This window comes from Felis catus, chromosome D3, assembly GCF_018350175.1.
Source record: "Felis catus isolate Fca126 chromosome D3, F.catus_Fca126_mat1.0, whole genome shotgun sequence".
Lineage (NCBI taxonomy): Eukaryota > Metazoa > Chordata > Mammalia > Carnivora > Felidae > Felis > Felis catus.
This window is the reverse complement of record NC_058379.1, coordinates 8,412,288-8,424,546: the sequence shown is the minus strand read 5'-3', so window position 1 is coordinate 8,424,546 and position 12,259 is coordinate 8,412,288. Positions and strand designations below refer to the sequence as shown.

The following is a 12,259-nucleotide window of genomic DNA, read 5'->3' as shown; positions in this document are numbered from 1 at the left end:
TAATTCATGTTCGTGTTTCATAGAGATAAATCTGTCTCCAAATAAAACAAATTTTAAGGGAAATACATAGCCTGTATACAGCACAAATATATCAAAATCTGTTAAATTAAGATAATCAACTTATCCTTAGGGTTAGAAAAACTCTTGCTAGACAGGTAACAGATTATCCCATCAGAAAAGCTAAAATATCACAAATAGGTAACAAACGTCTCAAAGACACTAAAAAAAAAAAAATCTCACTTGTAAGAGTAACAAGAAATAGAAGCAGGAGACACCACTTTTAAACTACCAAATAGACAATAAGAGTTCAGAAAATGTACCAACTATGCAAGGATGTATAAAAAATAGGGATTCTTACAGGGTGGTGATTCTAATGTCTGAAAATTTTCATTTAAATAAGGAAAAAAAATTATCAGTGTCATAAATCACTTGGGGGCAAGTGCCTGAGCAGAGATCAATGAAATGCTGTGTTAGTACACAGTTAACAAGGACAAATTAAATGCATGTAATGTCAGTAAACATTCTACGTAATATTAGCAGTCCATTTAATGTGTAATTCCACTCTGGTTCCAGACTTTGTGCCCACCTTCATACGCTGCTGAGTACGAAGAAAAAACTGTTACAAAATCTCTGGAGGGCAATTCGGCACTATATATCAAAACTGCAAAGCACAATCTTTTTACACCACGTATTCCACTACAAGGAATTTACTCTTCAGATAGGCTCATACAGAATGTAGTTAGTCACAGCATAGTTTTTTATTAACAGTAGAAAGATAAGACAACTCCATTCATGCTAAAGTGAAAATTTCCTCCTTAGGTATACTGTATATTAAGGGGGGGGGGGGGGACATGAGTGTGAAACATCACTTATAGACAGCTACCATTCATAAGGGAAATACCTCCGGGAAGGGGTCACAAAATGTTAACGAGGGGGTTACCAGCGTGGTGGATAGAGGGAGACTTTTCACTTTGTACCCTTGGGTATCTTTTGAAATTTGATTTATCAAATAAGTGAATAAGCCTTTTGAAATTCACCCCAAGGGGCGCCTGGGTGGCTCAGTCGGTTGGGTGTCCAACTTCGGCTCAGATCATGATCTCCCAGTTGGTGAGTTCGAGCCCTGCTTCAGGCTCTGCGCTGACAGCTCAGAGCCTGGTGCCTGCTTTGGATTCTGTGTCTCCCCCTCTCACTGCCCCTCCCCCACTCACACTCTCTCTCAAAAAATAAACATTAAAAAAAAAAAAAATTCACCTCAAGAGGATCTTTAAGTCAACACAGTCTTCTTCACTAGGTCAAAGAGCTCCTTTAACAGCTCTTTTAAAGGGCTCACATCTCTAGTTTGTATAAAGTAAATGCCACATTGCAGATATAGGAACAGATAAAGCCACTGTTTCACATGGGCCTAGAGAATAGTGTCCAGCACACTGTGGGTGTTCAAATACTGTTGAATGAGGACATATCAGTACCAAAGCAACTGGGCATTAAGTGTACAACAGCTTTTCCTGACCTTCTAAAAGGTAACTAAGGTGGGGGGGGGTGCCTGGGTGGCTCAGTCGGTTAAGTGTCCGACTTTGGCTCAGGTTATGATCTCAGGGTTTGTAGGTTCGAGCCCCACATCGGGTTCTGTGCTGACAGCTCAGAGCCTGGAGCCTGCTTCAGATTCTGTGTCTCCCTCTCTCTCTGACCCTCCTCGGCTCACACTCTCTCAAAAATAAACAAACATTAAAAAAATTAAAAAAAAAAAAAAAGGTAACTATGGTAGTTTTGGAAGTCTGATATAAGGAGAGCTAAAAATTAGAAGAAATATAGTCCCCCCTAGCATTACATATAGTATTTTTAAGTCAAATGTTCATTTTCCATACTTACTCTACAAACTGAATTTTAACTGTCACTGGTTATATACAAACTGGCAAAATAGCTTTTCTGTCCAAGGAGACTCATTTTATTTGTCAAACACCTAACACTTAGCTCTGGTTTTTCTGCCTTTCAGAGCTTTGAAGTTCAGGAAGAGTTGGTTTGCTTTTTGACCTCTAGTTCATTAAACCACCCTGCAGCCTAACTAGGGAATGTGGTCACAAAGGGGCACAGAAACAGACTGTCAGTATATAATCTCAAGGGACAAGGATCACCCTTGCATTTGACTGCAGGGACACATTAAGTTAAAGTGAAACTCCTGCTGGAAATGCTTATGCAACGAACAGCAATATTCCCCAACTGAATAAACGAGAACGTTTTCTCTTAATTCTGTTCCTGCTACAGTAAGTAACCATATATAACTAAACTTCAATGGCCTAACAACAGCTCAAGTGCTCCATCAAGACAAAAATTTGAAACCAATTAAAATTTTTTACAGTAGGGGAGCCAGGGTGGCTCAGTTGGTTAAGTATCAGACTTCAGCTCAGGTCATGATCTCATGGTTTATGAATTCGAACCCCACGTCGGGCTCTGTGCTGACCGCTCAGAGCCTGGAGACTGCTTCAGATTCTGTGTCTCCCTCTCTCCCTGCCCCTCACCTGCTCACACTGTCTCTCTCTCTCTCAAAAATAAAGATTAAAAAAAAATTTTAATAAAAATTTTACTGTATTATTTCTGGATGTCACAATTAATTCGATCACGTGTGATCCTGAACATGAAAAGAATAGGGGCACCTGGGTGGCTCAGTTGGTTAAGCGTCTGACTTTGACCCAGATCATGATCTTGCGGTTTGTGAGTTTGGGCCCTGCATCTGGCTCGGTGCTGACAGCTCAGAGCCCGGAGCCTGCTTTGGATTCTGTCACTCCCTTTCTCTGCCCCTTCCCGGCTCACTCTCTCTCAAAAAATAAATGTTAAAAAAAAATTTTTTTTAAAGAAAAGAATTATAAGGTTCAATCATGAGCATAGGACTCTAAATGGAAAATTTACTTGAAAATGGTTCTTGGGGCACCTGGGTGGCTCAGTTAGTTAAGTGTCTGACATTCTTGATTTTGGCTCAGGTCATGCATGGTCTCACGGTTTGTGAGTTCAAGCCCCACAACAGGCTCTGTGTTGGCAGCACAGAGCCTGCTTGGGATTCTGTCTTCCCTGTTTCCCCCTTCCCCACTCTCTTTCTCTCTCAAAATAAATAAAAAAAGGAAGAAAGAAAGAAAAATGTTTCCTGCTGTCAGAGGCAATTTATGTCATGGTCCTACAAAAAAATGTCTAACATGGCATAGAGGTCCCCACAATCTGTAAGTACTCTGACACTTCGGTACTCTAACAGCTGAACATATACCAGCAATTTAAAAGAACACTTCAGGGGCGCCTGGGTGGCGCAGTCGGTTAAGCGTCCGACTTCAGCCAGGCCACGATCTCGCAGTCTGTGAGTTCGAGCCCCACGTCGGGCTCTGGGCTGATGGCTCGGAGCCTGGAGCCTGTTTCCGATTCTGTGTCTCCCTCTCTCTCTGCCCCTCCCCCGTTCATGCTCTGTCTCTCTCTGTCCCAAAAATAAATAAACGTTGAAAAAAAAAAAATTTAAAAGAACACTTCATTTTATGTTAAAAGTTGAATCCTGTTTTTCTAGTTCAACAATTTCATATATAAGCCCTAGTTCATACTTTTTTGAGAGAGACAGAGACAGAATGCGAGTGGGGGAGGGGCAGAGAGAGAGGGAGACACAAAATCTGGAGCAGGCTCCAAGCTCTGAGCTGTCAGCACGGAGCCCAATGCAGGGCTCAAACTCATGAGCTGTGAGATCATGACCTGAGCCAAAGTCGGCCGCTCAAGCGACTGAGCCACCCAGGCACCCCAGAATCAATACTAAATATATGCAGCATTTAAAAATTATACTCATTCTGATGGAACTAGAGTGTACTATGTTAAAAGTGAAATAAATCAGTCAGAGAAAGACAAATATCCTACGATTTCACTCATACATGGAATTTAAGAAACAAAACAGGTGAACATAGGGGCATAAACAGGGTTGCTAGAGGGTGGGGGGATGGGCTAAATGGGTGATGGGCATTAAGGAGGGTACTTGCTGTGATGAATACTTGTTACATGTAAGTTATAAATCATTAAATTCTACTCTTGAAAGAAACAACAACAAAAAAAACCAAACACAGGTGTGCATGTACACACACACACACACACACACACACACACACACACACACACACACACACACACATTCTTGAACTCACCCAACCGTGAGATTATGACCTGATCCAAAGCTGGATGCTAACTGAGCCACCTGGGTGCCCCCAAAGGTCTATATTAAATACATGAAGGTCGGGGTGCCTGGGTGGCTTGGTCGGTTAAGCATCCGACTTTGGCTCAGATCATGATTTCACGGTCCGTGAGTTCGAGCCCTGCGTCAGGCTCTGTGCTGACAGCTCAGAGCCTGGAGCCTGTTTCAGATTTTGTGTCTCCCGCTCTCTCTGCCCCTCCCCTGTTCATGCTCTGTCTCTGTCTCAAAAATAAATAAACGTTAAAAAAAAATTAAAAAAAAATACATGAAGGTCATTTCTTTGCTGTACAGAAATTATATGGATATACATTTAATTGTTGGCTAAATATTTAGGAATGACTCAAATGTCAAATGCTAGTGGAACAGATGACCTGGGAAGCCCTTAAAAACTGACCTCAAGCTTTTCTCAACTTTTCTTGCTTCTGATAACAGGCATTCTAACTGGGGGGGCAATTAAATATTTAGGAGCTAAAACAAAAGATCACCTGGGAGCCTTTTATAAACTATACACTCTCAGAAACTACTCTTCAAGAGTCTGGTTTAATGCATTTGGCTTGGGGTCCAGTAATCCACCTTTTAAAAAGTTCTCCAAGGGTGCCTGGGAAGCGTCTGACTTCAGCTCAGGTCACGATCTCACAGTTCGTGGGTTCAAGCCCTGTGTCAGCCTCCTGGAGCCTGCTTCGAGTTCTGTGCCCTCCTCTCCCTCTGCCCTTCCTCCACTCACCCTCTCTCTCTCAAAATTAAACGTTATAAATTTTTAAAAAAAGTTCTCCAAACACTAAAACAAAAAACAAAAAACAAAACAAAAGGAAACAAAACCCAAAAAACCTAAGAAGAAACAATTACCACCATGCACAATAACTGGAGTCACAGATCCCATGAAGAGCTTGTTCAGAACAGCCTACTGTGTGCTGCATCTCATGTACCAAGTATGCCAGCTCTAGGCCAAGAGGACCTTAAGTCCTCCAACACCTGAGAAATTTATCATCTTAAAGTTCTACATTTCATTGTTTTCATCAAAAACTATCTCTGAGGAAAGGAAGCATAAATCCATAACAAAGCATCAGTCCAAACTGGTGTTCCTCAACACCTGCTTTGTTCTAGTATCCTCTTAGCTAGAAAACCCCCCACATCATCTTGATCAACCCTCAGTTTAGTCAGGAAACTACAGCTCGAAGTAAAAGGAGTCTTGCCTAAGGAACCTCAATTAACGAAAGACTTCTTTTAACCTGCTATGTGACTCTGTTTTATGCTTTTGTTTGTAATAATCAATACAGGATTCAATCTATTAGGACACACACTCTCTAAGGAAGCAAAAGATTCAATTGATACTTTTCAAATTAAGACATGATTATTTTCCTTGTCCGCTGGCTTCTATGAATTTCAGACAGGGTTTTGTGTGTGAGGAGCAGGCAGTGCTGTTCCTGATGATCGCACCCAGTAATATTTCCCTGATGGAGCATGTCAATGCCCTTAACGTCAAGTGGTAGTGGAAAATTCTTACTCTTGTCAAGGGGATGCTCTGCAATTTTCTCCTCTGAAAATTTTTTCCCCGTCTCTTAGGTTCTGGTGGCGTAATAAAAGAATAAACTGTTAGAAATACCTTCCATTTGTTTAACCTCTGACACTTTTCAGATTCAGCTCTTGGCTTCATAAGTCCATCGGTCTTTAACCTGCTACCACAATAGGGATTTCTACTCTGAAAAAAATCCTCCATGTATAATTAATACTAGCTCACCAAGAATGCAAGTAAAAGTCAAAGGAAATGACTCTGCCACATTTTAGAAATGAACGCAAACTTCCTTTATCTTAAAACCTAGAAAGGAATGCAATCCATGGTACTTAAACGATGTTTACATCACTATGTCAAAAATAAATACAGATGGGGGCACCTGGCTGGCTCAGTGGGTGGAGCATATGACTCTTGATCTTGGGGTCATGAGTTCAAGCCCCACGTTGAATGTAGAGATTACTTAAAAAAAAAAAAAATTAAATATTTAAAAATAAACAAATACTGATGGTTAAATCAGCATTACTCAGAAAAGGCCTTTTTATGAACTAGTTCTATGAAGGGGAAAAAAAATCTAATTTACTGAGGCAAATTCTACCAGCTATTCAAGTCTTTTCTAAAAAAACTATATATAAGATCAGAAATTATCTCCTAAATACCATTATTGTTTTTTAGTTTATTTTTTAAATATACGTGTTTATCTCTATTTATTTAATGTTTATTTTTGAGAGAGAGCGAGAGAGAGCGAGTGAGCACGCATGCATGAACAGGGGAGGGGCAGAGAGAGAGGGGGACACAGAATCTGAAGCAGGCTCCAGGCTCTGAGCTGTCAGCACAGAGCCTGACGTGGGGCTCAAACCCATGGACTGTGAGATCATGACCCGAGACCAACTGACTAAGCCGTCCACACGCCCGTCGTTTTTTTACTTTAAATGGCTCCTAGGAAAAGCAAGCTGTAATAGAATTAACCTAGATTAAACATTTAACTATGACTTAAATGTTTTCATTGTTCTGATTTGAGTCATCAATTTTATAGTTGGGCAAAGTGAATGAAATTCCTCACTTGAGAAGTCCACTTGCCTGCTTTCTCCAGACCTCAGGGTAAGTAGGGAAGGAACATTACAAATCACCATAGTACACTAAGTTTGCTTCCAGTCCATTTGTTCAAAGTATTATCTATGATGGTTTAAAATGCAAATGTAGGGACACCTGGATGGCTCAGCTGGCTAAGCTGGGGACTCTTGATTTCAGCTCAGGTCATGATCCCAGGGTAGAGGGATCGAGCCCTGCGTAGGGCTCCGTGCTGAGAGTGGAGCCTGGTTAAGAAGATTCTCTCTCCCTCTGCCCTCTCCCATACTTGCACCCTCTCACACTCTCTCTTAAAAAAAAAAGGGGGGTGGAGGGGTGAGTGCCTGGGTGGCTCAGTTGGTTAGGCCTCTGACTTCAGCTCAAGTCATGATCTCACGGTTTTAAGATTGACCCGTGTTGGGCTCCATGCTGGGCATGGAGCCTGCTTAAGATGATCTCTTTCTCCTCCTGCCCCTTCTCTCTCAAAAAATAAAATAAAAAATAAAAAAGTAATGCAAATATTACAGTCTCTTATTTAAAATGTTTAAATACCTTCTTCCTCCCAGAACTGAGATCAAGTCAGTATCTTAAAGGTGGTTTATAGCACCTCCCAGGGCCCAGCTGCTGCTTGCTTCTTACCACTTTCCTCTCCCTCTAACCTCTGACACAACGGTCTCCAATTCCTCAAAGCTCTTTCTGAGTCTTCATACACCCTCTTCTCTGCCACCTTGCCCCACCCCGAACAGCGAGGCATTCCTCAAATTCCCATTTTAGGTTGGCATCCCTTTCGATGCGCCCACAGAGAGCTGTTCTTTCCTTTCCGGACACGCTCACATACGTGCTCAGTAAGTCTTCCCATTATTACACCAAAAGCTCCATGAGGCACGCACGCAGTCACTGTGCATTTCCTAGCCCCGAGCACTGTGCTGGCACACAGTGGGTGCCAGATAAATATCTGTTAACAAATAAAATACTTACACACATTATTTCCTTTAATAAACAACCATCAGGGACTTATGACAACTATCAAGTTGAAGAATGTCACAAAGGGAGGAACAATGAAGAGAGTCAAGACCAAAGAGATCTCAGACTTGGTTAAGCTGAATGAAGAAACAAGTGATTGTTACTTAAATTTTACATTTAGACTAAAAACAGAACATGTATGCTAGCACAGATTAGCTAGAGGTGGAGGGGAAAGAGCACATGTGAGAGCAGGGTTTTAGCTGGTAGAGCAATGAAGGTTGCCAAAGAAGTGTCCCTAGTCCGTAAAAGCAGAAGAGCGTCTCGAATATCAACCAGACTCCATTTACATAACAGCATTTACGTCTGAGCACCAAAGAAAACCATCAAGATGGTAAAGGGTTTGAAAATAATTACATGAACAGCTGAAAGAGCAAAAACTAACTTGGAAATAAACTTTTAGCATCCTCACACCGTTTGCACTCCAGACTCCCTGCTCCACCCCAACTGCCACCTGCTACTGGACAAGCTGCAGTGGGTCCGAGTTCTGGCGAAGTTCCCTTCTAGTTCTCTAAAGGCAATGAATTTACCTTCCCCTACCTAACAGGCCATCATGGGAGGAACCATCAAACTTCTGTGTGACTACAAAGTGAAAACTAACGTGGAGAACAGACAACTATATTTTAGCTATTAGTAAGGATTGTTTTATAATAAAACTGATTAAAAATGGCATAGCTGGTCCTAAGGAGCCAGGTTTCCAGTTACTAGAGGTGGGAGATGATGCTCACTCAGTACATGCTGCTGACACAGTCCATCACTAAGCTCACAGTACACAGCATCCAGCACATCCCCTGACTTTTCTCATTATTCCAGAAGTAAAGCCTGCTTTTAAAAGGTGAAAACCCGGGGCGCCTGGGTGGCGCAGTCGGTTAAGCGTCCGACTTCAGCCAGGTCACGATCTCGCAGTCTGTGAGTTCGAGCCCCGCGTCAGGCTCTGGGCTGATAGCTCAGAGCCTGGAGCCTGTTTCCGATTCTGTGTCTCCCTCTCTCTCTGCCCCTCCCCCGTTCATGCTCTGTCTCTGTCCCAAAAATAAATAAGCGTTGAAAAATAAAATAAAATAAAATAAAATAAGATAAAATAAAATAAAAGGTGAAAACCCATTCCTTACTCCTCTCATCAAAATAGACACCAGCTGTTAGACGTCTTTATCTGCTAGGTATTTCTCTATGGATAACACTTATTAAAACTTTATTAAAATAGAAATCATAGGGGCGCCTGGGTGGCTCAGTTGGTTGAGCGTCCAACTTCAGGTCAGGTCATGATCTCGCAGCTCGAGTTCAAGCTCCGCATTGGGCTCTGTGCTGACAGCTCAGAGCCTGGAGCCTGCTTCGGATTCTATGTCTCCCTCTCTCTCTGCCCCAACCCACTCACATTCTGTCACTGTCTCTCTCAAAAATAAACATTAAAAAAATATATCTAAAAAAATAGAAATCATAAACCTCCTCCCTTTATATATGCTTATCGGTCTTATGCTTTTTTAATGGCTGCATAGTTAATAACATACACTAAAATTTGGAGAATGCTTGGTTATTCTATACCAAGCACTACTATAAGGGCTTTATGGGTTAAGAACAATCTTCATGATTCTAAAAGGTGTGATTCTCTTTCCCAGTTTACAGATGAAGAAAAGGAGGCACAGAAAGCTAAGGTCACAGTGTTTATATCCACACCACACACTAAATCAGTCACTATTTTCATGGCCATCTAGGCATTTATAATTTTTCCCATTACAATGTTCTATGCTGAACATCTTTGTGTACGGAGATTACTTCTGGAAGATAGACTCCTAGAAGCAGAATTTTCTCACAAACATATACTCCACCAAATTTAATTCCTGCCATTTCCTAATACTTTCAATCTTGTATTTTTCTGAGCATTAGTAACAATCAGCACCTTATTTTCCAAAATTCTTTTATCTTCAAGATCAAAGTTTTTAACAAAAAAAATCAACATCATTCCACATTTTTACATAGTCAAATCTGGTGATCTTGGCAGTTCTGTTTCATACTTAGGAAACATGTTCCCTATACTATGTGGTTTCTTCTAAGTTTTCCAAAATCTTAATCACAGTGACACGGATGGAGCTGGCACTTACTGGTACTGTGACTACCACTGAGTCATGGGGAATGGAGAGGAGGTAATTACAGGAAATCAGGAAACGCCAGCCCCAGGAGATTCAGGTAAAGCTTCAAAATCAACTAGTCCATTGTGATCTGATGGTCAGAGAGACATGAGTTCCTTATTTCTCATGGTTCCTGGTCTTAGCTACCCTGACTAATGAATGAAGGGCCCTAGGTCTCAAAACTCTGCTTCTAATATATCTGAACTGATTTCTGTTAGATTATTTGCTCTTCTGCTTATGTACAATTATTTAAGGTTAAGACCATTTCTGATTGTAAAACTGAACTATGACTTACAGGAACAACTAAGATCATGATTTCTACATTATCTGGTTGCAGAGGCTGAGACCAATACCTCTAGCTAGCCTGGTTTTCCTACCCTCACTGCAAAACAATTCCATATGGGGGAAAAGGCTACACAGCAAACCTGCTCACCACCTTATTTGGTCATACATTTTTGCTTCTCCTTCTCTGATCCATGTTTATCATTTTAGAGCATTTGGTTTTTTTTTTTGTTTTTTTTGTTTTTGGTAAGTAATCTCTTCTCCCAACATGGACTGACACTCATGACCTCAAGATCAAGAGTCGCATATTCTATCAACTGAGCCAGTCAGGCACCTCATGTTATCATTTTAGAAACAGGTGAAAACTTTTTAACAATGTTCAGCAATACTATGTAAACTGCTTAACAAGACGATATTTTACTTAGTTACACCACTTAACTGTACTTCACTGCCCCCCATTTTTATTAAGATCAACATATCACCCTATATAAGCTTAAGGTGTACAACATAACGATTTACGTATAAATTGCAAAATGATTACTACAATTAGGTAGCATCCATCAGCTCACATAGTTACAATTTCTTCCCTTGTGGTAAAAGCTACTTTTAGCAACTTTCAAACATATAATATAGTATGGTTAACTATAGTCATCATGCTGGATAGTACATCCCCTGAACACTTGTCTTATAACTCGAGTTTTGTACCTTCCGGCCACCTTCACCCAATTCCTTCACTCCTGCCCCTGGCAAACACCAATCTGATCTGTTTCTAGGAATTTCAGATTATTATAATTTTTTTAATTCTACATATAAATGAGATCACACAGTATGTCTTTCTCTGACTTATTTCACTTAGCACAACACCTCAAGGTCCATACATGTTGCAAATGGCAGGATTTCCCTTTTTTTTTTTTTTATGACGGACTAATATTCCACTGCATATTAACACATTTTCCTTACCCATTCATTCATCAACATTTAGGCTGTTTCCATGTCTTGCCTATTGTAAACAGTGCTGCAAATAACATGGGGGTACAGTTATTTCCTTGGGATAGTGATTCCCTTTCCTTCAGATATACCCAGAAATGGAATTGCTGGATCATATGGAGTATGTACTTTAAAAAACCACATAACTAGATCCTGAAGTGGATTTCTGCAGAGAAGGGCAAATGAACCCCCCTGAATTGCATGCAAAATTTTTGAATGGGCCTCTGGGGAAATTTCACCAATTCTCAAAGGGACTGTGATCTAGAAATGATTAAGAACTACTGCGCTATGCTTCTCAAAATGTGGTCCACCTAAGAGCTTGGTAGAAATGCTGAATAACCAGGCCCCACTCCAGACCTACAGAATCAAAATCTGCACTTTAACAAAATCCCCATGCACATAAAGTTAGTGAAACACTGTTCTAAGCAGCTGGCCAAATCTGAAGGCCTGTTTTTGTTTTTAAAAGAGCCCTGAAGACGAGAATGATTTTTACATTTTTAAAGCCTTAAAGGAAAAAAAAAGATTTTTCTACAAAGACTGTTTGGGGCTCACAGTCTCAAATATTAAAAGGCACCTGGGTGGCTCAGTTGGTTAAGCATCCAACTTAGGCTGAGGTCATGCTCTCATGGTTCGTGGGTTCAGGCCCTGCATCGGGCTCTGTGCTGACAGCACCTGGAGCCTACTTCGGATTCTGGGTCTCCCTCTCTCTCTCTCTGTTCTTCCCCTGCTTGCACTCTGTCACTGTCTCTCCAAAATGAATCAACGTTAAAAAATATAAATAAGAATTAAAAAAATTAAAATAAAATAAAATGGCTCTGTACACACACACACACACACACACACACACACACACACACACACAGAGTTTGCCAACTCCTCTGTTCTACAGCACAGAATTGGTCACTTGGGTATTTGTGTTAGGGAGCTTGGCAGTTATGGATTAAGTGTTTGCTGAATGTTCAGTCAGACTACTCCAATCCTTTTTTTTCTAAAAGCCAAAGTACACCTGGATTCACAGCCCGAGTTAACAAATGATAAGACCACATTACCACATTATCAGAATCA

The 12,259-nt window shown here is 40.9% G+C and overlaps 1 protein-coding gene across 2 annotated transcripts in view; it reads right to left on the bottom strand.

Moving 5' to 3' along the window:
- ATP2A2 (ATPase sarcoplasmic/endoplasmic reticulum Ca2+ transporting 2) overlaps positions 1-12,259 on the bottom strand; it is a 58,755-nt gene that overhangs the window by 24,570 nt on the left and 21,926 nt on the right.